We start from the raw sequence: 26,902 nt of genomic DNA, 5'->3' as shown, positions 1-26,902 counted from the left end.
AGAGGACACCATTAAAGCTCTCTCTGTCTCTGTCTCTCTGTCTCTGTCTCTGTGTGTGTGTGTGGGGGCATGTGCTCATTTGTGGGCATGTGGAATCCAGAAGAGGATGCTGGGCACCCTGTTCTACCACTCCCTGAGATATTTCCTTGAGGCAGTGTCTCTCATGGAACCTACAGCTGGGTTGGCGGCCAGCACATCCCACTGACCCCCTGTCTCTGCCCTCCACCACGTTGGGGTTACAGGTGCAGAAGCGGTCATGCCTGGTTTCTAAGTCGGAACTGGGGATTTGAACTCGGATCCCCATGCTTGCACAGTGCACTCTGGCTCACCTCCCCAGCCCCCACTGTGGGTGGAGCTTGCTGTCTACAGAGCCTGTCATTCAAGGAAAGCAGGTGTGCAGCTGTTTCTTCATTGTGCTTCTGCCTTCTTTCTAGTTTTAATTTGCAAATATTTAGTAAAACCGAGTGGTTTAAGGTATGACAACAGCAAAAGCTTTTCTCTTGGGACCTTGGGGTTTAGGAAAGCCCCAATGTGAGCACCCTGGGGACAGGGAAGCAGGAGCTTCGTCTTGTCCCTTTCTCCTGGGGCTTTAGGAAGCTGGAAGCAGTACATTGGTAGAGACCAGCTCCTGGGACTTTCCCACGAGAGGTTTTTTTTCTTTCTTTTCTTTTTCGTTTCCTTTGTGTGTGTGTGTGTGTGTGTGTGTGTGTGTGTGTGTGTGTGTGTGTATGTGTGTGTGTGTGCTTCTGTGTGTATTTCAGCAAACCTGTCTTGTTTCAAGCTGTATTTAAAGAAAATTGGTTGCTAGCAGTCTAGTAGTGGGAAGGTGTGGCTAGACTCCAGTCATCTTCTGAAACTCAGCTTGTGTTTTAGGGGACAATGGTCTGCACAGGCGTTCCCGTTCCCATTTTTCCATATGAGACGGGGAACGCACTGATGTGCTGACTGGGACTGTGGGAGGCACCTCTCCCACGGCAATGTGAAAACACAGTCATCAGACTGAGGATCCTCGAGAGGATTTGGAGCAGTGGTTCTCAGGACTCTCCGGCACTCACAGGCACCTCCTCCTATTTGGGTAGTGCTGGAGCTGGAAGTGAGGGACCTCCGTATGACGGGCAAACACTCCACCACTGAGCTACACAGGAGCCCCTCGAAGTCACCTTTTATGCCAAAGGCTGCCGCAAAGGGCGACCAAAGCTTGAGTGACAGCTATCACTCCCCGGTGAGAAGCAGTCAATGCCTGCCTTTTGACATTATATATTTATTTCTCTGTGTGTGTCTATTTACTCATGTATGTATGCTGCATGTTTGTGTGTGTACACATGTGTGTGCATTCATGTGGCGGTCAGAGGTCAACTTCAGGTGTCATTCTCAGGAGCTGTCTACTTTGGTTTTTGAGATAGGGTTTCTCACTGAGTCTATGGACTTGGCAAATAAGGCTGGCTGGCCAATGAGTCCCAGAGACCAACATGCCCTCAACTTCCAATGCTGGGATTATAGTCATGTGCCACCACAGCTGTTTATTATTATTTTTATTTTTTATTTTTTGGTTTTTTGAGATAAGGTTTTGCTGTGGGATGTTCTGTATGTCCTGTGGGAGCCCTTCTTGGGTTCTTTGTGGCGTTACCCAGCAGGTCCGCATAGAGGATGATTAGGACCATGGGCCTGAGTGCAGGTGTCTGAGATGGTCTGCACTTGGCTGTGCTGGGGGATGGTCTGTATGTCAAGTTGTTCTGATTGATCAATAAATAAAACCTGATCGGCTGTGGCTAGGCAGGAAGGATAGGCGGGACTAACAGAGAGGAGAAATAAAAGGACAGGAAGGCAGAAGGACTGACTGCCAGATGCCGCCATGACCAGCAGCATGTGAAGATGCCGGTGGGCCACCAGCCACGTGGCAAGGTATAGATTTATGGAAATGGACTAATTTAAGCTATAAGCACAGTTAGCAAGAAGCCTGCCACGGCCATACAGTTTGTATGCAATATAAGTCTCTGTGTTTACTTGGTTGGGTCTGAGCGGCTGTGGGACTGGCGGGTGACAAAGATTTGTCCTGACTGTGGGCAAGGCGGAAAACTTTAGCTACAAGGCTTCTCTGTGTAGTTTTGGTGCCTGTCCTGGATCTCGCTCTGTAGACCAGGCTGGCCTTGAACTCACAGAGATCTGCCTGGCTCTGGCTCCCGAGTGCTGGGATTAAAGGCGTGGGCCACATAATAATAATCTTATTATTATGATTTTATGTGGGTGCTGGGGATCAATCAGATCCTTGCACTCATGTGCTAAGCACTTGGCCAACTGAGCTGCGTTCCCAGCCCGCTGGCTACATTTAGTCTACGAAGCTCCAGGCGATTAGCACCTCTAACGCGGGTCTGGAAGCGTGGTCTCCCGTAGGCGGTGTGTGTTTGAGTGTGGCGAGGACCTTAGGCTGAGGGCTCTGGCAGGGGCTCACTCTCCAGCTGGGGGTAACGTTTCACTTGTACTGTAGCTTGGCCACGTGCTCCTCCTTGAGGTGGAGGGCAGCCTCCCGCCCAGAGTGCCAATAACCATGAAACAAGTAACCTTCTTTTCCTGGTTTTTCTTTTCCTTTTTTCACACCGAGCCGCCTGTTCCTTGAGAAAGTCATTTGTAGACACTAAGAGAGAAAGAACATCAGGGGGCACATTCAGAAATTACAAGCAAGTCCACTACTTGTTGATTTTTAAGGTATGGGTCATAGAGCCTAATGAAAATGCCTTGCTTCTGGTTATATTGTGTACTTTCTTGGGAATGCTATTGTCTAAACTCAGAGATCCAGAGTCCCACAAAAGGCACATGGAAACCTGGGCAATGTTAACACTCATTTGGTATGTGACCTGCTTCCACAAGGAAGATGCTAGTGTGTCTTCTGACCACCATCCCCCTCCCCCATCTCCCACCTTCCAATATTCCTTCATGGCAAGGTTCCCCTCACACTGCTCACTCACGATTCTTCCTCCTCAGCTAAGTGTGAGAACATAACCTACAATCCCAGCACTTGGGGAGCTGAGACAGGAGGATCAATATCATGAGGAAGCCTGAGCTGAATAGTGGGACCTCATCATTTGTGTGTGTGTGTGTACCTCCTACACACACACACAAACACAGATTGACATATTACCCCATCTTAGCTGATTTCTTGTCACTTGTCACTTGATAAGAAGTCACTTAAGAAAGAAGGGTTGATTTTGAAAAGATGATGGCAGCCATCAACATCCACCTTGGAGCTCCGAGGAGTCTGAGAGACCCATGGAGGCCCTGAAGAGAAACGTCACAGCAGAAAAAGGGTCTGCAGAGCCCACAATAGTTCTGGAACAACTAAGAAGAAAAAAAAAAAAGCAAGCCTTATGGGAAGATGCTTTTGAGAAGTGGACTCACAAAACTGGAAGGAAAGACGGAATAGAAGGGCACACATGGAGAATGACCAATCTGTGCCCTCAGTCAGCAGGCTGTAAGCACAAAGGTCATGCCCGATGAGCCTGGGGCTGCCTGCACCAACAACAGAGAGATGAGATGTATGGAGGCCTGGGGCTCGCTCAGAAACCTGCCATTACTGAATAGGGCTGGCCCCAGGCCCTAGGCCAGCTGGCCCCCAACACGGAGCTGCCGAGACTACAGTCTGTGCTGCTTGCCCTGCTGGGAGCTGGAGATCTTGGGGTAGTGGTGCTGCCCGCAGCCTATGAGCTCAACATCGTGCCTTGCCCGGTGAACCCCAGGGTGGCTGGCACTGGGGGACAGGGTGGTGTGCAGCAGCCTGGAGCTCCCTCATAAATGTGTCATGACTGAAGAGGGCCAGTCATAGCCCACCGGAGGCTGGCTGGCCCCCAACATGGAGCAGCTTGAGCTGCAGCCCATATTGCTTGCCCACCTGCAGGCTACAAGCACACAGACCGAGCCTGGGAGCCTTGGGGAGGCAGTTACTGAGGGGAGGAGGTGTGCAGGAGCCAGGAGCTCACACAGAACCTACCCCTGCTGCCCTGGTAGCCTCTGTATCACTTTGACTCTGGGCAACAGCAGAATACCCAAGTTGAGTCTCGGCAATGGTCCAGTATTTATGGTGCCTCAGAAAACAGAAACCTTGAACCAGACCAATGACTCACTGCAATGAATATTTGCATGTCAAGCTGTTTAGGCAAAAACATATACTGTGTGACACACTGCAGTTTCTGATGCCACTACAACAAAGGAACATGTGATGGAGAGGTGGGGGAGATAGAGGAACGGAGTGGTTGAGTGCTCGGTGGACAGAGGCGGAACTCGTACTCCGTAGTGGAGACCATGTGGATGTCCATGGTCCATGCTGTTGCCAGAAACCACGTGGAAGTCCATGATCTTTGCCCCACTGACTGTAAAGGGGAAGAGAGCTACTTTTTGCCATGGTATTGATGACTGCAGACTCACAGTTGAGAAAGAGGGGCATAGGAGACTCTGAATACCCCTCCCCTACAAAAGTAACAGTCTAGACAGAAAGGCATCAAAGAGAACTCCTCAAAACTGTGATAAGGATGAAGTGTAGTTCTCCACAAATGATGGCTTCCGGCAGGGGTGGGGTGGAGAAGGACTCAGTTTTCTTTAGGGGGCTGGTCACCTGGAGTTTGACTGTGTTCCAGTGAGTATATGGGCAATGCAAATTGAACTTTGCCCCCTCTTTTTCTTCTTTTTTGGTGGGGGCAGGAGGTCCCAAGGTTGGAGAGGCAGATGGGGAGGTGGGTGTGATCAGTGTGTATTATGTGAAACTCCTGAATAATCAATACAAATATTTTGTAAAATAAAAAAGAAGAAAGGGGCTGGGTGGTGGTGGCACATGCCTTTAATCCTAGCACTTGGAAGACAGAGCCAGGAGGATCTCTGTGAGTTCAAGGCCAGCCTGGTCTACAGAGAGAGATCCAGGACAGGCACCAAAACTACACAGAGAAACCCTTTCTCAAAAAAACTGAAGAAGAAGAAGAAGAAGGAGGAGAAGGAGAAGGAGAAGGAGAAGGAGAAGGAGAAGGAGAAGGAGAAGGAGAAGGAGAAGAGGAGGAGGAGGAGGAGGAGGAGGAGGAGGAAGGGGTTTATTTTGCCTCACAGTTTGAGGGTGGACTCTGTCCTGGTGGAGAAGGCATGACAACAGGAGTGTGAGGTGCCTGGTCACCTGGTGTCCATAATCAGGGAGCAGAAAGAGACGGATGCTGGTCCTCGGCTTTGTCCGTCCTATTTAGTTCAGGACCTCAGCCATAGGGTGGTGCCAGCCACGTTCACGATGAGTCTTCCTCTGTCTGGTAAACCTTTTTAGACACTCTCACAAAGTCTTCCAGAGGTTTGTTTCATGTTTTGGAAAGGCTATAGGGAGAAGATGAAGAAGGGTCTAAGTCCCACTACCCTTTCTTTGAAATTAGAGGTTGCCTGAGGAGACGAGGTACAGAAGGTGAGGACCATGCCGTGCAGAGGGTGGAGGACTGTGCAGAGGGTGGAGGACCATGCAGTGCAGAGGGTGGAGGACTGTGCAGAGGGTGGAGGACCATGCAGTGCAGAGGGTGGAGGACTATGCAGAGGGTGGGGGACTGTGCAGAGGGTGGAGGACTGTGCAGAGGGTGGAGGACTGTGCAGAGGGTGGAGGACTGTGCAGAGGGTGGAGGACTGTGCAGAGGGTGGAGGACTGTGCAGAGGGTGGGGGACCATGCAGTGCAGAGGGTGGGGGACCATGCAGTGCAGGGGGTGGAGGACCATGCAGTGCAGAGGGTGGGGGACCATGCAGTGCAGAGGGTGGAGGACTGTGCAGAGGGTGGAGGACTGTGCAGAGGGTGGAGGACTATGCAGTGCAGAGGGTGGGGGACTGTGCAGGGGGTGGAGGACCATGCCGTGCAGAGGGTGGGGGACCATGCCGTGCAGGGCTGCTCTGTGGCTGGTGGCCAGGCCCACTGCTGGAGGCTGTGGAACCTCCAAGAGGGAAGGAGCCTTGTAGCCCAGGATGGCAGTTGCTGCTCCTGAGGTCCACCTAGATTGAAGAGTGGGACCAGGCCAGAAAAGGAGAGGGTCATGTGATGGGAAGGGGGAGAAGGGGCCAAGAAGCAGGACTTATTGGGCATGTTTGGCCCTGTACTCCTGTCAGGATGTAGAATGCCCTAGAAGGCATTTCGATTCGTACACAATATTCATGACATTTATTTGGTGTCGTCCATTAAAAAATAAATAAGTAAAAGATTGACCCATTGCCAACTTGCAGTTGATGGGAAATAAAAGTAAATAAATGTGACCATACATTATTCTCCTGAGTGTTTCTCTATATTAAAACTAACCAAGTTTTCTATATTGTCATTGAGAATATAACCAAATGATTGGCTTGTGATAAGAAGGATTTTTTTTTGGTATGGCAGATGGTAAACTGGCCCTCGAGTGTTTGGTGGTAGCTGATAAGCTGATTAATTCTCAGTGGGACATTGTGTCCTAATTAAAGCATTATTTCTATTGGCGGGGAAAGCAGTGTGTTGCTATACATGATAATCCTAGGAATAACGAAACTGGAGATTTGCTCATTTCTCCGTCAGATGCTCTGGGTAGCAGAAGGGATTGCTCACAAACAAGGACATTTTAGAGTTCTGTGGCTGCTTTATCCTGAAGATGTCTTAGGACAGGAGCTCTGACATCAGCAAACCTCGGGGTCCCTGGGGATTCCGACAGCAGCTCGAGGGTGGGGCCTGAGAAGCTGCATTCCCAGTGAGAGAGCCAGAGGCACAGAGGCCAGAGCGTGACAACAGCATCCAGTCTTTATAGTCAGCAATGGCAGAGTGAGTCCTGTTACTGAGAGTGTTTAAGTAGCTGGGGTACAGTGACACACGACCAGGGCTCCTGTCTCCAGGAACCCGATTTTAGTGCAGTTGGCAGATGGTAAATGTGTGTGTGAGGTTATGGAGAACCTGGTCAAAAGGCTGAATTTTAAAGTGGTTCTCTAGGAAGTGGGGTTCGTTTTTATTCTGCCTTTTTTCTTATATGCACTAAAACTCACAAAATGAGGCTAGGCACACCGTGCTATGTTCTGCAGGGATGTGGGTTATGACGGAAAGAAAAGCAAGGGGACACTTTGCCATAGAGCGGTGGCCAGGGAAGGCCTCCTGGGGGAGGTGAGCCTCTTGACAGGCGCTTGGTCTGAGAGCCTAGGAGGCGTTGGGTGTGTTCAAACTCAGGAGAAAGGAGTCTAGTCTTGAAGCAGTAAATGGCAGGAGCAGGGACAGAGAAGGCAACAGAAGAATCAGACTCGTCCTTGAAAACAGTCTCTAACCAAAAAGTTCATGAACCGATGGTGTCATCAGGGTGAAGCCTCAAGCCCTGGCACAAAGGGCTGAGGTGCCTATTTAACATACCAAAGCTGACCTGGCCACCAGATTCTCCCAGCATCCCTCAGTCTCTACTTGTTATAGGGTATGGCTGGCATATCCCGCCCCATACACTAAACTTTTCCAGACCAGGGACTGGGCTGCCCTTCCCCAAGAGGCTCTTCCCCGTATAATCCAGACATTTTGGTTACCCTCCTCTTTTGTACCTTTGCTCTCCTGGCTGCTGCGCCTGGTCCCCTCTCTCCCCTCTCCCTCCCCCTCTCCCCACCCAGCCCAGCTCAGTCTGGTGATGTTTACTCTGGGATCTCCTCTGGCTATGCTCGCCAACATATCTATAATAAACTTTCTGCACCATACCTAGGAACAGCCATGTCCTCTCCTTTCCTTTTAATTTCTTTCCTCTTCGTTCATCCAACCTCCAGTTTTTAATTCATCCCTTTGTATTAAGCCTATTAAAAATTGCTGTCATAAAATACTCAATTTTATAAAGATGATAATTTTCCAATTTAACTGACAGTTTTAGCAGCTGAAAATCCATGCAGCATGGCTCAGGCTCTGGCAAGGGCCTCCTTGGCTTGTTACCCCATGGTGGATAGAGTCACTCAGAGTGCGTGTGAGGAAGGGATCTCACGGTGAGCCAGAAGACCAGAAGGAGACTGCAGTCCCATGAAAGCCGTGTGAATCCCTTCTGAGGACAATGTCCCACATGACTTAAAAACTTTCCACTTCTACCTCAAAACTGTCCCAACACTTTGTTTGTTTGTTTGTTTGTTTTGTTTTTTGAGACAGGGTTTCTCTGTGTAACAGCTCTGGCTGTCCTGGAACTCACTTTGTAGATCAGGCTGGCTTCAAACCCATGAAGAGCCAACTTCCTCTGCCTCCTAAGTGCTGGGATTAAAGACATGTGCTACCCAGCTCCAACACTTTTTAAAGAAAGATTTAGTTATCTATGTATTTTATGTATATGAATGCTCTATCTGTATTTACACCTGTATGCCGGAAGAGGGCATCAGATCCCATTGTAGATGGTTGTGAGCCACCATGTGGTTGCTGGGAACTGAACCCAGGACCTCTGGAAGAGCAGTCAGTGCTCTTAACTGCTGAGCCATCTCTCCAAGTCCCAACACTTCTTAAGATCACCACACTGGGGACCTGACTTCCAATACAGGGAACTGTGGGGACATCTGTGTCTAAACCACAGCATCTTTGATGACTAAGACACAAAGTTACATGACCATGAAACTTTTAGTCCCACAACCACCTCAGAGGCTGGTGCTCTTGGAAACCCACTTGGGAAATCTTGATCTATTGAGATGTGCCTTTTAAGGGACTCGGGTGACAGAGATGAATAACAAGGACCTGGGTTTGTAGGACTAGGTTTCGGACTGTGCTCTGATGTCTTGCTAGTATGTATTTGGGGCTTACATACTCCCTGCTCCTTGGGGGCCCTCAGGGAACTATGAACAATGACTACTGAGTAAGCTAGGCTAGAGAGGAAACCCTGGAAGAGACACATAAAAACGCATTCATCAGATGCTTCCATGGAGATTATCTGTAGCTTGCAAATGAAGTCTTCCCAGACAAGTAATTAAAATACAATCTGTCTGCGGGTATGGAACTCTAAATCATAAGAATGTTGGTGAAGAAGATGAGAAACATATAAAGACTAAGTTCTGTGGTAATGTACTGTGTGGGAAAACGTTGTAACACATTGTCAGAAGCTCATGGCTGACTTGAATATAAGCAGTCGCTCATGCCTGTGACATTTATCTCTTTACTCTGTGGGTATGGCGGACTCTCTTTTCCCCCATTCCCTTCCTCTTTTTGGGGGTGGTCGTGGTGGGCTTACGGTATCATGCAGCCAAGGCTGGCCTCAAGCTTATTATTGTGTAGCCAAGGATAACCTGGAACACCCGATCTTCCTGCTTCCACCTCACCTGCGCTGGGGGCACACCCGGTGATAGCTGAGGAATTTTTTGGAAGCATAAAAACAATATAAAATAAAAAAGTAAAAACTCTTGGATTAACATCCAAGTTGGTTAGTGCTTTGCCAGCTGGAGTTACTTTAAATGGGTATTTTCTGGCCTCATCTGCTTCAACTCCAGGGGCCGGGGGTCGGTGGCTGGGGAAGACACAGGGGTGTTTGTTAATGACTTAAACTGAAAGCAGCTGTATTTGAGTCTGCACCTTGGGATGTTGTCAATTGAATATCATTCAAAGTGTGGTCGGTACCTGAGGGGGCAAAGGGCAGCCTACACAGGAGACCTGAATCAGTACGGCTCTCAGGCCTGAGTTCTTCCTCGTCATTCTGATTAGCTTGAGAAGTGCCGGCAAGCTAAGTAAAAACCACCCGAGAGGGCTCTCTGAACAGGAAAGGTCTGACTACTGCAGGGGGAGAAAGGAGAAAGGCTGACACAGAGGCCTCCCTCCCTCTCCTTCTTGTTCACCATGACGCACCTGCCCTGTCCTTCCCACCACCAGGACTGGAGACATCTGCGAGCAAGAGCGCATCGAGTTGGTCAGAGGGCGCTGGTGGGTCTCTGTGAGTTCAAGGCCAGCCTGGTCTACAGAGTGAGTTCCAGGAAAGCCAGGGCTACACAGAGAAACCCTGTCCTGAAGAAGAAAAGAAAAAAAACCATTAAGACTGATAAGGAAGATGCTCAAAGTGAACTTCATTCCTCCACAAGCACACACACACACACACACACACACACACACACACACACACACACACACACGGACCCCGAGGAACAATATCTGGACCTATCCTCTGGCCTCCACGAGTACACATACATACACATGGATAAAAACAAGATTTAGGATGGAGCTGGAAAAAATATTGGGCAGTGTGTGTGTGTGTGTGTGTGTGTGTGTGTGTGTGTGTGTGTGTGTTACTCTAGTTAAAGAGCATAAAGAACAAACAAAAAGATAATAGAGATGGGTCATGTGATCTCTTGGTCCCATTACTTAGTTTTCCACTTTCTTCTTCTAAAGTTTTCTCGCACACCCATCCACCATCCCAGCTTAGCTCTGATCTCACCACCTCACACCTGGGCTGCTGGGCTCTCCTGCCCTTTGTTTTACTTTCCATACGTATATATTTTTAATTTTCTTAGAAATTAAAATAAATTGCATCATCACTCCTTCCCTTTCCTCCCCTCCCCCCACCTTCCATGTCTCTTCTAGCTCATTTTCTTCCTCTCAGATCCATGGGTTCTTTTTCTTTGTTATTATTGCATATATGTATAAACACACAGACACGTAACTATATAGCCTGCTGAGTCCATTTAGTGTTGCTTCCATGTGTTTGATTTCAGGGCTTCCATTTGATATTAGATAATGAATTAGGGGGTTCATCCTTGGGGAGGACAAAGTCTCCCTCTTTCAGCAGGTGTTATTTGCCTATAGGTCTTTGTCTAGGGGCGAAGTTTCCTATTCAACATTAGCTATTGGTGCTATCATTGTTCAGGACCTGTTTGGGCAGCCATATTGTTGAAGTATCATGAGTAAAACTTATCATTTCTAGGAGACACAATCTCACAACAGACTTCTTGGTCTTCTGGCTCTTTCAGTCTTCTGCCCGCTTTCTTGAGGTGTCTCCGGAGCCTGAGACGCAAGAGTTATAGTCCAGATGTATCCTTTGGTTCTGGGGATCGATTCCATAGTCAGTTCAATATTTTGACCAGTTGTAGTGTTTTGTAAAGGTCTTCATCTGTTGCTCCACTTATCTGTGTGTATAAGGATAAGTATTAAGAATGCAGTGAGGCAGGGCTGTAGAGATGGCTCAGAGGTTAAGAGCACTGCCTGTTCTTCCAGAGGTCCTGAGTTCAATTCCCAGCAGCCACATGGTGGCTCACAACCATAATGAGATCTGGTACCCTCTTCTGGTGTGCAGGCATGCATGCAGATAGAAGAACTGTAGCAGGAATCTTAAAAGTTCTTATTAATAAAATCAAACCCAAGGCCAGTTATTGGGGTCAATGCTGATAGATCAGAGAGACAGAACAAGCCACAGCTATCTCACCTTGCCAATTCCTCAGCTGGTCCTGTTTCCTCAGACTGGAAGCTTCTGTGTCCTCATCCCAATGGCTCTCAGCTGAACTGCTGCTTAAAAGCCTGAATGCTTAACCAGCCAAATGCTGAACCAGCCAAAACGCTTCTAGTTTCTGGTCCTTACACCTTATACACCTTTCTGCTTTCTACCATCACTCCCTAGGATTAAAGGCTTGCTTCCTGGGATTAAAGGTGTGAGTCACCAAGCCTGGTTGTTTCCAATGTGGCCTTGAACTCACAGAGATCCAGATGGATTTCTGTCTCTGGAATGCTAGGATTAAAGGCGTGTGCTATCACTGCCTAACTAGTGGCTTTTCTGTTCTCTGACCCCAGATAAGTTAATTAAGGTACACAATATTTTGGGGAACACAATACCACCACAAAGAACACTGTATACATACATACATACATACATACATACATACATACATACATACATAAATGAATAAAAAGAATGCAACGAGGAAGTATTCAGCTTTAGTAAAGTGGTGGTAGAAAGTTCTCCTCTAAGACCCATAACCTCACTAGCCCTGGGTACTTGGGTATCTTTCCAGTACCAGGCATGATTTCCTTCTGTTGAGTGAGCCTTGAGTCCAATTAGACAACTGTTGATTACCACCAGGCTATAAATGCCACTATCACACCTTTAGGGATATCTTGCAGGGATATCTTGCCATGCTGGTCATTGTTGTGGTTCACAGGCATTGCAGCTGGATAGGGCTATTGGTTGCTCTCCTCCTTGGCAGCATGGGTAGTACCTTCTAGTACCTTCTGGTGCTCTGAAAGCTAGTCCTTAGCGGGGATAGACTTTCAGTTCAGACCTATCTCTGATAGTTCAAGTCACATGTCTGAAGTACATGGTATCTTTAACAATACTTACCTCTGGGAGGCAACCCAGGCAGTAGCAGTAGCCTGTATTGTTTTAGGAATCTCTTTAGTCCCTGATACATAACTCAAAAGGGTTTTCTTCATGCTTAGTACTGAGGTTTTTGTAAGACAGTCAGTGGCTGTTGTGGATAGCATTGTTGACCCAAATGGCATAACTTCATTTACACACACACACACACACACACACACACACACACACACACACACACACACACTGATTTCCTGTGGCCTTTTCAAACACCCTTAGTGTGATTATTTTCCTCCTTCCCCCCCTCTCCCTTCGGGATTGCCCTCTTTCCCTTCTTCCTAGGTGACCCTTCATCTCTCTGGCAGCCTGCTGTTCTTGATTTCCTTTTAATAATTACAACTTGAAACCAGACAAATGTTCTTAAAAGCTCATTTTAGACTTTTTTTTTCTTAAGCCTTTTTTGGCATGGCGGGTAAAATTCAGCGTCCTGCTTTGCTTTGAAGGCTCCCATATTTATTCTCTGCGCTATCCCAAGCAGACCTCTCTCTATTTTCTGTCTTTTCCTACTGTATTTTTGTACAACTGTCTTTGCTTTCCTAACACTTTGTGTCCGGATCTGACTCATCTTTCAAGATCTTGCTTAGGAGTGTGCTTGTTGAAATCTTCATAGCTTTTCTTCCTTGGCAAATTGCAGAAGCATTGATCTGTTTCAGTCAGCCATTAGGCTCATGAAAGCTTGTGATTTTTCTGGCAGCTAAATGATACTATTCCATGCCTTTTAATATTTTATATGCCTGCCTCCTTCCCTTAACTAAGTCACAGTGTTTCTGGTGAGGCTTATCTTTGCTGACACCTAAATGCCATCAATGGGATGTTGGATAAAAACAGCCGAACCAAACTTCCTCTATTCTCTTTTGTTTTAAAAAATGTGAAGAGAGAATCTTTCTTTAGATTCTTTTGTCCTTGATTTTATTTTTGATTTCTCTATTTATACTGTTGTTTATCCTGACAATGTGGACTTGTTTTAATAGCCAGATCAATATTTGCTTGACTATCCCCCAAAGCAAGCCTTTAGAAATTCACTTATTAGAGAAGGTCATCAAAGTGTTGAGTGTTGGATTTTTTTTTTAGTCAGGGTTTCTCTGTGTAGCCCTGGCTGTCCTGAAACTCACTCTGTAGACCAGGCTGGCTTGGAACTCACAGAGATCCACCTGCTTCTACCTCCTGAGTGCCGGGATTAGAGGCATGCACCACCACCGCTCAGCTTGAGTGTTGGATTTTTTTAAGTGTAGTAAACTCCAATTAGGAAGTTTTCAGTGACAGGGCTTCTGTGTTAATGACCTGTTAATGTCCTGCTAGGCATGAGCTCCTGTGGGAAGCTGCTGTTTCTTATGTCCCCTGTGTCCCTAACAGTCTTGGCACAAGGTGGGTGCTTACCATGTGTCAGATGAGGATGAGCAGAGTGGCAGTGTGGGCATGAAAAGAGACAAACACTTCAGCTCAGCTGTTTAATGTATTGAACATGTAGCCTGAGTGAAATATTTTTTGTTCTAAGCAAGCAAAGCACAATAAATAGCACCTGTAATTTAACAACTCAGTATTTCCGAAATCTGTCATCTCTGACTCAACTCATGCACGTGTTGAACTTCTGGAGTGTACACATGGGAAACTGCTCCAGTTCTGGTTTTATGGAGGTTTCATGCTTTCGTTTTTTTGTCTCTGTTCCTGTGACAGATCATGCTCCGCTGGCTATGGGTGTGTCCTTGTCACATTTCGCTTCTGCTTCCTTCACATTTACCTTGAAACACTCAAGACTGGCCCTTTCTGGGTGGCAGCTGGTGACAGAGTCCCAGCAAGTGGGGAGGGGGAGAGCACCGGATGTGATCAGAGAACCTTGGGTGTTCGGATGGGAGGAGCTGATACAGGAAGCTGCCTTTGATGTCAGGGGATGATGAGTCCTTTGATGGTCAGGGGAACAGGGAAGGCCCAGTCCTTTGTTCCCTCTTATGAGATGTAGGGGAAGTCGGCAGGGAACACTGTTGTATAGTGGCAGACTTGTGAACAGCTTTCTGATCTCTTCAGATACCCCGAAGTCATACCTGGTCTCAGCCTTCGCTCCTCATGGTTCTGCTCATACAGTTGCTGGCTCAGCCTTTCTGAGTTATAGGCTCCGAATGTCAAGGGGCTTCCTTCCCCAATTCCAAAGGCTTGCTGATCTTTACCCTCAGCATTCCTGACTCATCCCGTAATGACATCAAAGAGATCTTACGTACCTTTCCACTTCTAGGCTGATTCTCCCAGGATTTGGGGGGCGAGTGAGGTGTGTTGCTTGTCTAACACCACTTTTTACACATCCGGTTTTGAGCAATCTGGGTCGAAACTGTTCACAGAACACAAAATGAATGGGCAGATGTATTAGTTACCTTTTCTGTTGCTATGACGAGTACCCGATGAGAAGCAGCTCAAGGAGAGAGGAATTTGTTTCGACTCGTGATTTGAAGCCCTCGTCCATCATGCAAGGCATAGTGGCGAATTACTTGGGGGTTTGGAAGGAGCTGGAGGCTGCTTGCTCATATCTGGGTAGATCAGGAGGTAGAGATTGGACAGGAATTGGGGCTAGGCTAGAAGTCTCAAGGCCTGCCCCCAGTTAGGGGGTGGGGCATCTCCACAAACACCAGGACCATCAGAGTGTTGATCCCCATGAGGCAAGAAAGAAATCTGGTTCAACACTCAGTAGCTGGTGTTGGTTCAAACTTCCAGAGTCTGACCCTGGGCAGTTTATTTTAGGCATATTTAAGCACAGCACAATTTTGGGGAAAAAAAAGTTTTCTGGTGATAATGAACTCAATCCTGTGTGTACAACCAAGCTGAAGACATGATTACACTGAAACTCTTTTCAAAGTACACGTGACTTCTTCCATGAAGATGGGTTCTATTGACTGAGAAACAATGCTCAAGGTAAGGGCCGAGGACAGTGGTTTTCAACCTGTGGGTCATGACCCTTTGGGGTTGAACAACATTTTCACAGGAGTCTTGTATCAGATATCCTGCATATCAGACATTTACATTATGATTCATAATGGTAGGAAAATTATACTTATGAAGTGACAAGAACAATAATTTTATAGTTGAGAGTCACAGAAACATGTGGAACTGTATTAAAGGGTTGTGGCATTAGAAAGGTTGAGAACCATCAGTCTAGGGAGAAAAACTGAGATAAACGTAAGAGTCTGGAGCCAGATGCAGTCTGGCCCTACAGATAGCACAGAGGTCACCAGGCTATTAACCGTATCCATTCCCAGCCTTCTGGGTAGAAAAGAGGTTACACATCTCTTCCATTGACAAGACAACACTGTGTGTCTAACATTCCTGGTCCCCCTTGTGTTTATCTGTGCGCACAAGTGACCCCCTTCTCCAGCAAGACTTTATCTTCTAAAGCTTCTACAACCTTCCAAACGCTGAAGTGCCTGGGCCCAAGTTCAAACACGTGATCATATTTCACATCCAAATTCATAACATAGGTATACTCCGTAGACTGGCTGAGGGTGATTGTGCTGTGCTGTGGCTGAGATGTGGCCAAGAAAGGCCTCTTTGACAAAAGGGCCTGTGTATTGTGCATTAGGCCTTGACCCATTCCTCCCACAGCAGAATAATTGTGTTACTTCGAAATGAACATCTGTACAAAGTTCTAAAGTCTATCAAGTATGTCCAAGTAAATAAACATTTGGGGCCTTAGAGAGGAAACATTTGGGTGTGTCAACACTGGGTGGAGAATCCCTAAAGACAGGAGTACATAGTCTACAATCCTCTCAAACTTTCTGCTCTCAAATCCTGACTTAGCATCTGGCATCTCAGGAACATACCTTGAGACACTGGCTACAGCCAAGACATTCATTCTTGTGGGGAGATAAGCTTAGATTATACTAAAGCTATGAATTTGGTTGAAGTACTTCCCTTGTTTTACAGTTAAGATATATAGTGGGAGAGCATCTTACTTATAGAATAAAATGCTCAGATATGATGTTATTGTATCTGATTTATTATTAAAACTAAATTAATATCATGGTGTGATAATCAGTTTATAACAAGATAATTAGGAAGAATTATTCACAAGAGATACAAGGTGCTATTATCACATCATTCAGTCTCACATACAATAGTTGGGTCTCTTCTAGTCATATGTTTATGACGAACACCAGGAGATAGAATCCAGGCTGGTAGGTTTCAAGCTGAGCTGGCATGGTGTCTTAGTTTCTTTTCCTGTCGTCATGGTAAAATATTCTGACAAAAGCAACTTCAGGGAGAAAGGGGTTTTTTTGATCCATAAGGCGAGGATATAGTCCATCTTGGCTGGGAACTCAGTGTCAAGAGCCTGAAGCACCTTATCATATCTACAACCAGGAAGTAGAGAGGGATGATCGCATGCTGCTGCTCAGTTCTGTTTCTCCATTTATAGTCCAGATCCCAGCCCAGGCACTGGTGTTCCTCATAGTGGGTGGGTTTTCCCATCTATCATGGCTTCTTTGTAGGGACTCTGACCTGCCATCCGCTGCCCACTCTCAGCTGCTCTCTAACACTGTGGTACAAGGACTCACGGCCCTCTCAATCTTGCATCTTTCATGCCTTGGAAAACAGTACCACTGGATAACTGCCAAGTTCTGCTGCCAGACTGACATGTAGCCTGGACCCGTTGGACCACAGCTGTGTGCTGACTGGGGAAACACTTTAGCAGGCAGCTACCTTTGCAGAGCTGAGAACCTCTTCTGTACCAGTTTAGGCTCTCTCCCTTTGAATGAGTTTGGGTCTTCAGTGGTTCTGATCTTTAACAATTACAGCTGCTTTCTCAGCATCAGCCTGAATTCTCTCCTGTCTTGAAATTTCCTCTGCCAAACAAGTTAGTCCACTATCTTTAAATTTGACTTCACTTAGGTCCTCAGGACATGGGCAAAATGAAGCCAGATTCTTGGACAAAATATCACACAAATGATACCAAGCCAAGTACCTGATGGAGTTTTTGTTTTCCTCTGAATTCTCATGAACTTGGTCTCCATTGTCTACATTTCTTTTAGCATTCTTGTCTTCCAAGCTCCTATCAGGATGGCTCATTAAATTGTTACACTTGTGAAAGGGGGAAAAATTGAATTCCAGAACACATGTTGTTCTAAGGTTTTAGGCTAAAGGACTGTAGACATGACCTCATGTTATGTAGCCTAGGCAGTCTTGTTAATTATGGTGGTGTATAAGCACATGTACATATTGAAGGGTATCTTATCTGTGAAGCTAATGGTTTCTCTCAAGCTCAGTGGCTGAGTACAACTCAGTCAAAAGTGTCATGGTTAGGGTCTTCAGTGCCTTCCCAAGGCCTTGTGCTGAAGGCTTGGTCACCAGCCTATGGCGTTGTTGGGAGACGGTAGACCTTTTAGGAGGTAGAATTGAGTGGAGGAAGTTAGGTCATTGTAGGCGTGCCCTTTAGGAACCACTCCTCCTCCCCTTCTTTTCTTTCTCCTCTCCTACTGCTTACGAGCTGCCCCTAAGATTGGTCCCCTTGCTCCCCACCCACTCCTCACCATCATACTTTTGCTTCACTACAGCCTCAAAAGCAATGGAGCCAACTAACCATAAACTGAGACCTCTGAAGTTGTGCGGCAAGATAACTCTGTTCTCTTTCAGCCACTGACGGACACTTAGGCTGAATCCATGTCTTGTCTCATGAATGATGCTGCAATGAGCATGATAATTCACCTGTCATAGTGATCTTAAATGCTTTGGATATATAGCCAGTATTGTGAATACTAAGTGTGGTGGTCTGAAATAAAATGGCCCCCAAGGGGAATGGCACTATTAGGAAGTATGGATTTGTTGGAGTAGGTATGGCCTTGTTGGAGGAAGTGTGTCACTGTGGAGGTGGACTCTGAGATCTCATATATGTTCAAGCCATGTTCAGTGAGACAGTTCATTTCCTGTTACCTTTGGATCAAGATGTAGAATTCTTCCAGCACCATGTCTGCTTGCACACCGCCAGCTCCCAGCCACCATGCTCCCCGCCATGATGATAATGGACTAAACCTCTCAACTGTAAGCCACCACCTCAATGAAATGTTTTCCTTTGTAAGAGTTGCCACGGACATGGTGGCTCTTCACAGCAGTAGAAACCCTAACTAGGACACTAAGCCGTATAGTTATTCTGTTTGGGTTTGCTGAGGAATCTCAGCACTGTTTTTCATAATAGCTATATTAATTTCAATTCTTACCAACGTTCACAAGGACTCCCCCTTCTCCACAAGCCTTGTGGGTATTTTTTCCTGCTGTTGTATGTGTCTGTGCGCTTGATAGCTTATGAAAAAAAGGTCATTTAATTTAAACAAGATTTTGTTACATTTATTTAACTATTTGTGCGCATTTTTATGTATTGTAAGTGCATGAGCGTGTATGTCAGAAGACAGCCCGAGGGAGCTGGGTCTGTCCTCTGTGTGGGGCTGGGGAGTTGAATTCAGGTCACCAGGCTTGACTAAGTGCCTTTAGCTGCTGAGCGCTCCCATTGGCCCACTTTCTTAATTTCATGTTTTTTTTTTAATGTTTATTTATGTGGTGGGTCTATGCACATATGTGGGTATGTGAGTTTGTGTATGTCACCATGCATGCACGTGGAGGTCAGAGCACAGCTTGTGGAGTCAGCTCTTGACTTCCATCATGTGAATTTTGGGTATTAAACTCGGGACGTTGGGCATGGCAGCATCTTGAACCATCTTGTTGTCCCAAGGTTATCTTTCAGGGATATGAATAATTGGTTGTTTCCAGAATTCCTTTCTGGTGAGTACATTACTAAAACTTCTCTCATTGAGCTGTGACGACACGTGGCAGCTATAAAGAGGTGGTGCAGACATTAGTTAAATGTTGCTTTTAAGCACCAAAGCCTGCCATGTACAGTATGACACGAGGTCTCACTGTGTAGCTCTGGCTGTCCTGGAACTCACTATGTAGACCAGGCTGGCCTCGAATCCACAGAGATCTGCCAGCCCCTGCCTCCCACCATGCCTAGCTTAGAATGGTTTTTTTACGTCCTCATAGTGCATTCTCTCCCCTTTGGTCCCGTATTTGTCATTGATGAGATTTTTCTATAATATTATAGCTGAAGGAAATTGTCTGGATTGTGGAGTTAATAAAATAGGGATCGTCTGTGTGCTGAGAATGGATTAAAATGGGTAGAGGGTCTACCTTGGACAATGATGTCACTTGATTCAGGACATTCTTGGTGCTTCTCCCAAAGAGCAAACTCTGGTGCTCCCAGTTGACATTTTTACATGCTAGCTCCTTAGGTACTTTTAGAACTGTTAAATTCCCATTTTGAACTGTTAAATATTACATGACAGCTCTGTTCTCTCTAGCCAGTTCTCAGAATTAATGCCTTGTCAAGTGAGACTATTCTAGAAGTGCCCCCAAGAGCTTGAAAAGGCATATGAGTAAACTGGAAAATGTAACACCACAAGTTCACGGGAACACCCTAAAATGACTTTGCCGTGAAGATTTTATCTGCTTCTGTGGTAATTCAGGATTTTCTGTATAAAAAACAATGGCTTAGTGTTGCAATTCCTTGTGTGTTATTTGCCCATTGTACAGACGGCTGTCTTCCTATTGGGAGAGAACACTAGTGGGAGGTTGATGGTTTCTGATGATTTGACTTTGAATTTTGTTGGGTTTAAGGTTTTATCTCACTCACGGATTTATTTCTATCACACAGAAGGTTACATGGTGAAATGTGAATGCTTTGACTTAGACAGACACTGGGTTATATGCATGCCTTATGTATCTTGGGAGTTGGGTGCATATTCCTTAGCATTTCAAAGGTCAGATTTCTTTACAAAGTAATAACTAGTTCAACTCCTCTTTTAAGTACTATGGCAGGATTGGTTGTTGCGTTTACATGTTTGTGTGTGTGTGTGTGTGTGTGTGTGTGTGTGTGTGTGTTTATAGAGGGCCAGCATGACGGATCACCAGGGAAATGATTGATCTCCGGGACTCACACAGTCAAAGAAAGAACTGGCTCTTAAAGCTGTCTCCTGTCTTCCACACATTCATGATGGTACGTGTGTAACCACACACACACACACACACACACACACACACGCACGCACGCACGCACGCACGCACGCACGCACTGAATAAATAAATGTGATATAAAAGCATTTATAAAAATAAAAGAATGGAAAGCGCAGTGAAGGCACTTACTGAGTGTTCATTGTTGCCCTGCCTTTCCCTCTGTCTTTCAGTCTGCCTTTAGTTATTATGAGAGCCAGTATTTGCCAATGACCACAGGCCACCTTCTGCTGTCAGCTAGCCAATATGTCAGTTGTTTTTCTTGTTGCTCTGAGAAAAACAAGGAAGTCACAGTTTATTTTGGGTCACAATTTGAGGGCTTGAGGTCACCATGGTGGGAAAGGCTTGGGTGAGACTCTGAAGTGGCTGGTCATGCTGCACCTGCAGTTAAGAAACAGAGAGATGGGGGCTGGAGAGATGCCTTAACAGTTAGAGCACTGGCTGCTCTTCCAGAGGACCGGGATTCAATTTCCAGCACCCACATGGTGGCTCACAACTGTCTGTAACTCCAGTTCCAGAGGATCTGACACAGACATACATGCAGGTAAGACACAAATGGACATAAAATAAAAATAGATCTTAAAATAATAATAATAATAATAATAATAATAATAATAATAATAGAGCTGCCGGTCTTCAGCCCAGTCTCCTCTTCTCTTTATTATTAAGTCTGGGATCCCATTCCTTGGGATGACACCACCCTCATTCAGCCTGAGACTTCCCTTCTCAGTTAAACCCCTCTGGAAACGTTCTGGTGTGTCTCCCAGGTGATTCCAAATCCTATCAAACTGATAATAAGGATTAACTATTACAAGTCAACCAGAGGAGCTAGAGAGATGGCTCAGTGGTTAAGAGCACTGACTGCTCTTCCAGATGACCCAGGTTCAATTCCTAGCACCCCCATGGCAGCTCAGGATCTAGTTCCAGGGTATCTGATGCCCTCTTCTGGCCTCAGCTAGCCCTGTGCACACGGTTACACAGACATCCACACAGGCAAAATACCCCATACATAAAATAATACAATTCAAAGGAAAAGGAAAACCTAAAGGGAACCCAAATATGCCAAAATATATTGTTTTTAACTGTGAAATTTGATCACTGGTCCTCAAATGTTTATCATGGCTATCTCTTAATGCAAAATTCATTTAGTCACCTATAAGAGCCCTACCCCCCCTCCCCGCCACTCACCACTTTAACAGTTCTAAAAAATATTTAAAAGCCCCAAATCCAAAGTCTTTTCTGAGACCAAAGGCAATTTATTAGCCATGAACCCTTGTTTTAGTTTTAGCCATTACAGTGACAGTCAGTAGGTGTGTGTGTGTGTGTGATTGTGTATGTGTGATTGTGTGTGTGTGTGTGTAACTAAACCTAGGCAAGTATATTACCAGTGAGCTAAATCATTAACTCCCCCCCAAACAAACAAACCAGGTCCTGCACTTGTAATATACATTGGTATGGAACAAACATTCTCAGTAAAACAGGATGCATGAGAGGATAGCAAAGACTGGACCAAAGCAATATCAAAACCCAGCAGGCAAAATACCAAATCCTCTAACTCCATCTCCACCATCTGGGGCTGCGGCATCACATGAGCTCCAACAGACTTGGGCAACCCTGTTTCTCCTCTTCTCCTGCCTACAGCACACCGAGCCTTCTGCTGAGTCGGTTCCAATCTGTGCTGCAGTTCCCTCAGTGACGAGGCCATGGTCCCGGCATGTCCAACATCCCACGGGTTCCACTGCAATTTAGGTTCCCCCTTCACAACTTTATGCAATGACTGCTAGGGCTTCCTTGCAGGGAACCCAACCCTGCTGTACATTGCCTGACTTCAACAGCTTTCTGGAACCCAGTGTAAATCTCCATGACATTGTAACTCTTGACTTTGTATGCAGGCAGACGACAGAGTCCCGCTGCCAGCTAAGTCCGCTGCCTTCTACCACGGCTGTGTGCATTTTACGTTCAAACAGGGAACCCTTCCCGTGGCATTCCCAGTCTGGGTTCTCTCATTTTTTTTTCCTGAAAATTTGCATTTTCAGAAGTTGCAGCTTGAGCTGGGTGGTGGTAGCAGCAGCGCATGCCTTTAATCCCAGCCCTCTGGAGGCAGAGGCAGGTGGATCTCTGAGTTCAAGGCCAGTCTGGTCTACAGAGTGAGTTCGAGGACAGCCAGGGCTGTTACACAGAGAAACCCTGCTTTCGAAAAAGGAGAGAGAGAGAGAGAGAGAGAGAGAGAGAGAGAGAGAGAGAGAGAGGTTGCAGCCTTCATTGGGGTTTTGCTCTTAGGCCATCTTTCCTATTGTCTCAGTGAAGAACAGATTTCTCTTAACAGTGCCAATTTCTTTAACAGTTACAGCTGTTTTAGCACATCTGCCTTGTCTACCTCTTTAAGCTTGCTGGCACCCCTTTCCCTGACAAGCCACACATTTTCATCTCTTCCTCCTCTGAATTCTCTTACTAACTTCAGTAATGCTGTGAACAATAATCATGCCACAGCCCAGATACTGTGAGGTTTGAATATCTCTCCTGCAAACCACTTAGTGCACTGCTTCTGAGTTCAGCCTCACTCAGATTTCCAGAGCACAAGAACACCGCCGCTCTCTTTGCCAGAATGTGGCGTGAGCGGCTTCCAGCTCAGCTCGGAATGGTCCCTGTCGCTTTCTGAAGCCTCAGAGCTGGTCTTCCTCGGTCTGCGTTTCTCCAGACTTCCACACGCCCACCAGAATGAATGGGCATTGCAACTCTGTTCACAGCATTCTAGGGCTTTTCTAGCCCCAAATTTCAAAAGCTCTGCCAGAATACTCCCACAAAGCGGCTCTGAAGACGCAGGAAATCCAGTCAGGCCTGTTACAGAGGTGGCCTCACTCCTCAGGAACAGTTTTCTGCTGTAGTTGCTTATCTTGTTGCTGGGACAAAACACCCGACCAAAACTACTTAAGAGAGAGTTGATTTGGCTCCAGTCCATAACGACAAGGCAAGCTTAGAAGGAGTGTGAGGTCACATTTGTTCCCAGTGGGGGAGCAGAGAAGGTGGGCTCTCCCACTGTGCTTAGCTTAGTCACTCTTTCTCATTTTATTCAGCATGGGACCCCAGTCCATGGGATGATGCCCCCAACGTTAGGGATAGGTCTCACCATTACAATAACCAGGAAAAGCCACAAACTGTACCCTGTGGGAGACTAATTAGAACTGAGACAAACAAGCACTGGATGCCCCAGGACATAAAGGGTAGCTTACATCACTGTGTATAGGTTGCCAGTTTCCTTGCAGCAACACCAGTACCAATCCCTGCTTGGCAAGATTTCTGTTACTTCACTGCCCAATCAGGAGTTCGCTTACTTTTAAACATAAAATAAGATTTAAAAATTTAATGAAGAGTGAGAATGAGAAGAACGAGAGTGTTGGGGTGTGGGGGAGAGAAACCGAGGTAGATACCCCGCAATGAGAGAGATGGGGGCTGGGCTCGACCACAGGAGTCTGCAATGAGCAGCCTTCATTTCTGGACCAAAGCCCCAAGAGGTCTCCCCTGAAGAATTTCAGATGGATCTCCAAAACACAGGGAAATCTAGTTTTTTTTTTTAAATTTTATTTATAGTTTAGTTATTTTTATTTTTTTTCTATAGCCTTTTAGGGATGGAGGAAAGTTTCACATCATGTGATTTAGCTCAGCATACCATCTGTAACAAGGAGCATAGAGTAGCCAGGTATCAAAACTGAGATGGTGTGGGAGCCCACAGAGGTTTCCTAGTGAGATCTGATCTTGCTGTACCCAGCAGGGGTGCATAAGGGGATGGACTGACCATGTGCACAGTTACCAGGTGCTTGGAAGGGTCTGCACTTGGCTGAGCTAGGGGGAGGTCTTTTGCTCCACCTCTTGGCATTCTTTTAGAAAGCACTTTAGAAGAGACAGAAAGGGCCAGTGGATAAGGATCTAGGCCATCCCAAGGCTATCCTGTGTTTCTGTCCATTTTTACTCTGTATTTCTATCTAAATCTCTTACCCCTCACTCCTCAAGAGAACCCTGGGTAAAAAGGTGGGGGCAGGTCCCCCACAACGTTTTAAGTCACAGCACAGACTGCTTGTTGTCTCTCTGTCCCAGAGAGGGCTGCAGGGAGGCATGGCATGATGCAGGCTGTGGGAGCATGCCCAGAGCTATGGGCCCATGTTTTAACAATCATCCAGTGTACACAGTTTATAATAACGTTCCCCTGATGACGTTCATTTCGATGTGTGTTGGACCTTTGTGTGTGTGTGTGTGTGTGTGTGTGTGTGTGTGTGTGTGTGTGTGTGTGTGTGTTGTATAGAGCCCAGAGATTGATCATCGGTCTCTTCTTCATCTGCTTCTCCAGTTTACATTTTTGAGACAGGATCTCTCAGGAAACACGAGATTCACCAGCTGACTAGTCTAGCTGGACAACAAGTCCCAAGGATCCCCCTGTCCCTGCCTCCCCAGTGCTGAGATTACAAGCACATTCCACCATACTTGATTATTTTTGTGTGTGTGGGTCCTGGGGATCTGAACTCAGATCCTCATACTTGCATGGTTAAACTCTTTACAGACTGAACCAACTCTCCAGGCTCAGCTGACATACATTTTATGAGTGTAATCATAGATCACACATTCTCTTTTAGGAAAAAGCATGGCTTTTTTTTTAATTAAGAATTTTTTTAAGCCGGGCGTTGGTGGCGCACGCCTTTAATCCCAGCACTCGGGAGGCGGAGGCAGGCGGATCTCTGTGAGTTCGAGGCCAGCCTGGGCTACCAAGTGAGCTCCAGGAAAGGCGCAAAGCTACACAGAGAAACCCTGTCTCGAAAAACCAAAAAAAAAAAAAAAAAAAAAAAAGAATTTTTTTAATTCGTTTTACATACCCACCACAGATCCTTCTCCCTTCCCTCCTTCTACCCCCACCCTTCCCCTGCTAACTCCCCCTCCCCCCCCCAGCCCCCGCCCCATTCCCTCCTCTGACAAGGTAAGGCCTCCCATGGGGAGTCAGCAGAGCCTGGTCTGTTCAGTTGAGGCAGGTCCAAGCCCCTCCCCCTGCATCAGGGTTGAAGTATGGCTCTCTTTATCACGCACAATGTTAAAGAGTGTTGCATTAACATTTCCTGGTGAGACACAGGTAAAGTCTGCTCACCCTAGATGGGCACGAAAAACAGAACAAAATAAAATTTTCCCAAATTTCTTGGTGAGTTTTTCTGGGTTTCTTACATATCATGGGTGAGAGATTACTTACAGGAACATGGTGAACCCCAAACAGTTATATCACTGTTCCACCCCTCTAGAGACTGTGATTGCATGGAAACGGCCTCCTGCAATCCAGCTTGTAATCAACCTTTTACTTGCATTTCCCAGGATCGCTTGGAGTGGGGTAGGGGAGAGTAATAACTAGAATTCCAGGCAGGGTCTTCTAACCCTCCCTTGGGAGAGTCTATAGCTCTATTACCATTATTAAAGACCTGGCTACTACTATAGTAGCCTCGTCCAGTTGCCATGGCAACAGGAGCAAAGTCCAAGAATGGCATCTTGTTACAACCAGGACAAAAAGCTCCACACAAAGCATCAATATGTTGTGTAACTACTGGCTGATTAATGATTAGGGAATTAGGTGTTTTGAGTAATTGGAAATTCTGGTTATTAGAAAATCAGCTATGGAATTTCCACATTCATAGACTTCGGAAATGATGAAATACACTTGACCATGAAATAACCCTGTAGATGCTATCATTTATTGTCATCATTCTTTGGTGGCTCTGAGAGCACTCTAAAGTCTTTCACAGGCCTAGACTATAACCGTGAAGTTAGGGATGATAATAGAAGTCATAATAATAACAATTATTGTTACAACTGACATTGACTGAGCCCCTAGTGAATGTTCAGGTCTTTCTCTGCATTATCTCATTTTCTTTTCTCAGTAACCCTTGGAAGTGTGAAAAATGGTCTTGTCTTTTAAATGTAAGGTTAGCCCAACTAACTTGATTCTCCCCAGCCTTTCCCTTTGCACTGATTAGCCAATAACATTAGATTGTGAAGTCAGCCTTCCACCAATGGGACGAGACCCAGCTCATCACCAACGTCAAGGATAAATGATGGGCACTATGTTAACAAGAGGCACTGCTGGCCCAGTGTGAGTTCTAGCATACTTTTTTTTTTTTTTTTTTTTTTTTTTTTTTAACAAAAAGAATTGCCTTGCCAGGCCTCTGCTGATTTGTTCATGTGTTCCTTTGTGTGACACAGAACTTACTCTTTGTTTCTAACAGAAGCATTATGATCTCTTATTAATAGACAAGGAGGGACATCAGTGAGACTAATTTTTCTGGGGTCACAGAGCTAGTCCCCCAATGAGACCTACATGGTCATCTTAGACAAACATGAAGGTCTGACACAATAGTGTGAGTTCTCATGAGTCACTTGAATATTGGGTTGAGTGGTCATTGACCTAGACTACTAAACACTATTTTAATCACAGTTTTTGGAGACATGTATCCCAGGCTGGCTGTGAACTGACTGTGTGTTCAAGGATGAACTTGGGGATTGAACTCAGAGCTTTGAACGTGATAGGCAAGCATTTGTTCTATAA

General features: G+C 46.1%; 1 protein-coding gene and 1 non-coding gene across 4 annotated transcripts in view; one reads left to right on the top strand and one right to left on the bottom strand.

Moving 5' to 3' along the window:
• The window catches only part of Slco5a1 (solute carrier organic anion transporter family member 5A1), a 147,125-nt gene that overhangs the window by 25,369 nt on the left and 94,854 nt on the right, over positions 1 to 26,902 (top strand). The window lies entirely within an intron of this gene.
• On the bottom strand, positions 916 to 1,019 carry LOC121827780 (small nucleolar RNA U13). The gene has a single exon (XR_006070077.2). It is a non-coding gene; the product is annotated as a small nucleolar RNA U13 (small nucleolar RNA).

This window comes from Peromyscus maniculatus, chromosome 2, assembly GCF_049852395.1.
Source record: "Peromyscus maniculatus bairdii isolate BWxNUB_F1_BW_parent chromosome 2, HU_Pman_BW_mat_3.1, whole genome shotgun sequence".
NCBI lineage: Eukaryota > Metazoa > Chordata > Mammalia > Rodentia > Cricetidae > Peromyscus > Peromyscus maniculatus.
The sequence above is the reverse complement of the archived record's forward strand: the minus strand, read 5'-3'. Positions and strand labels throughout refer to the sequence as shown.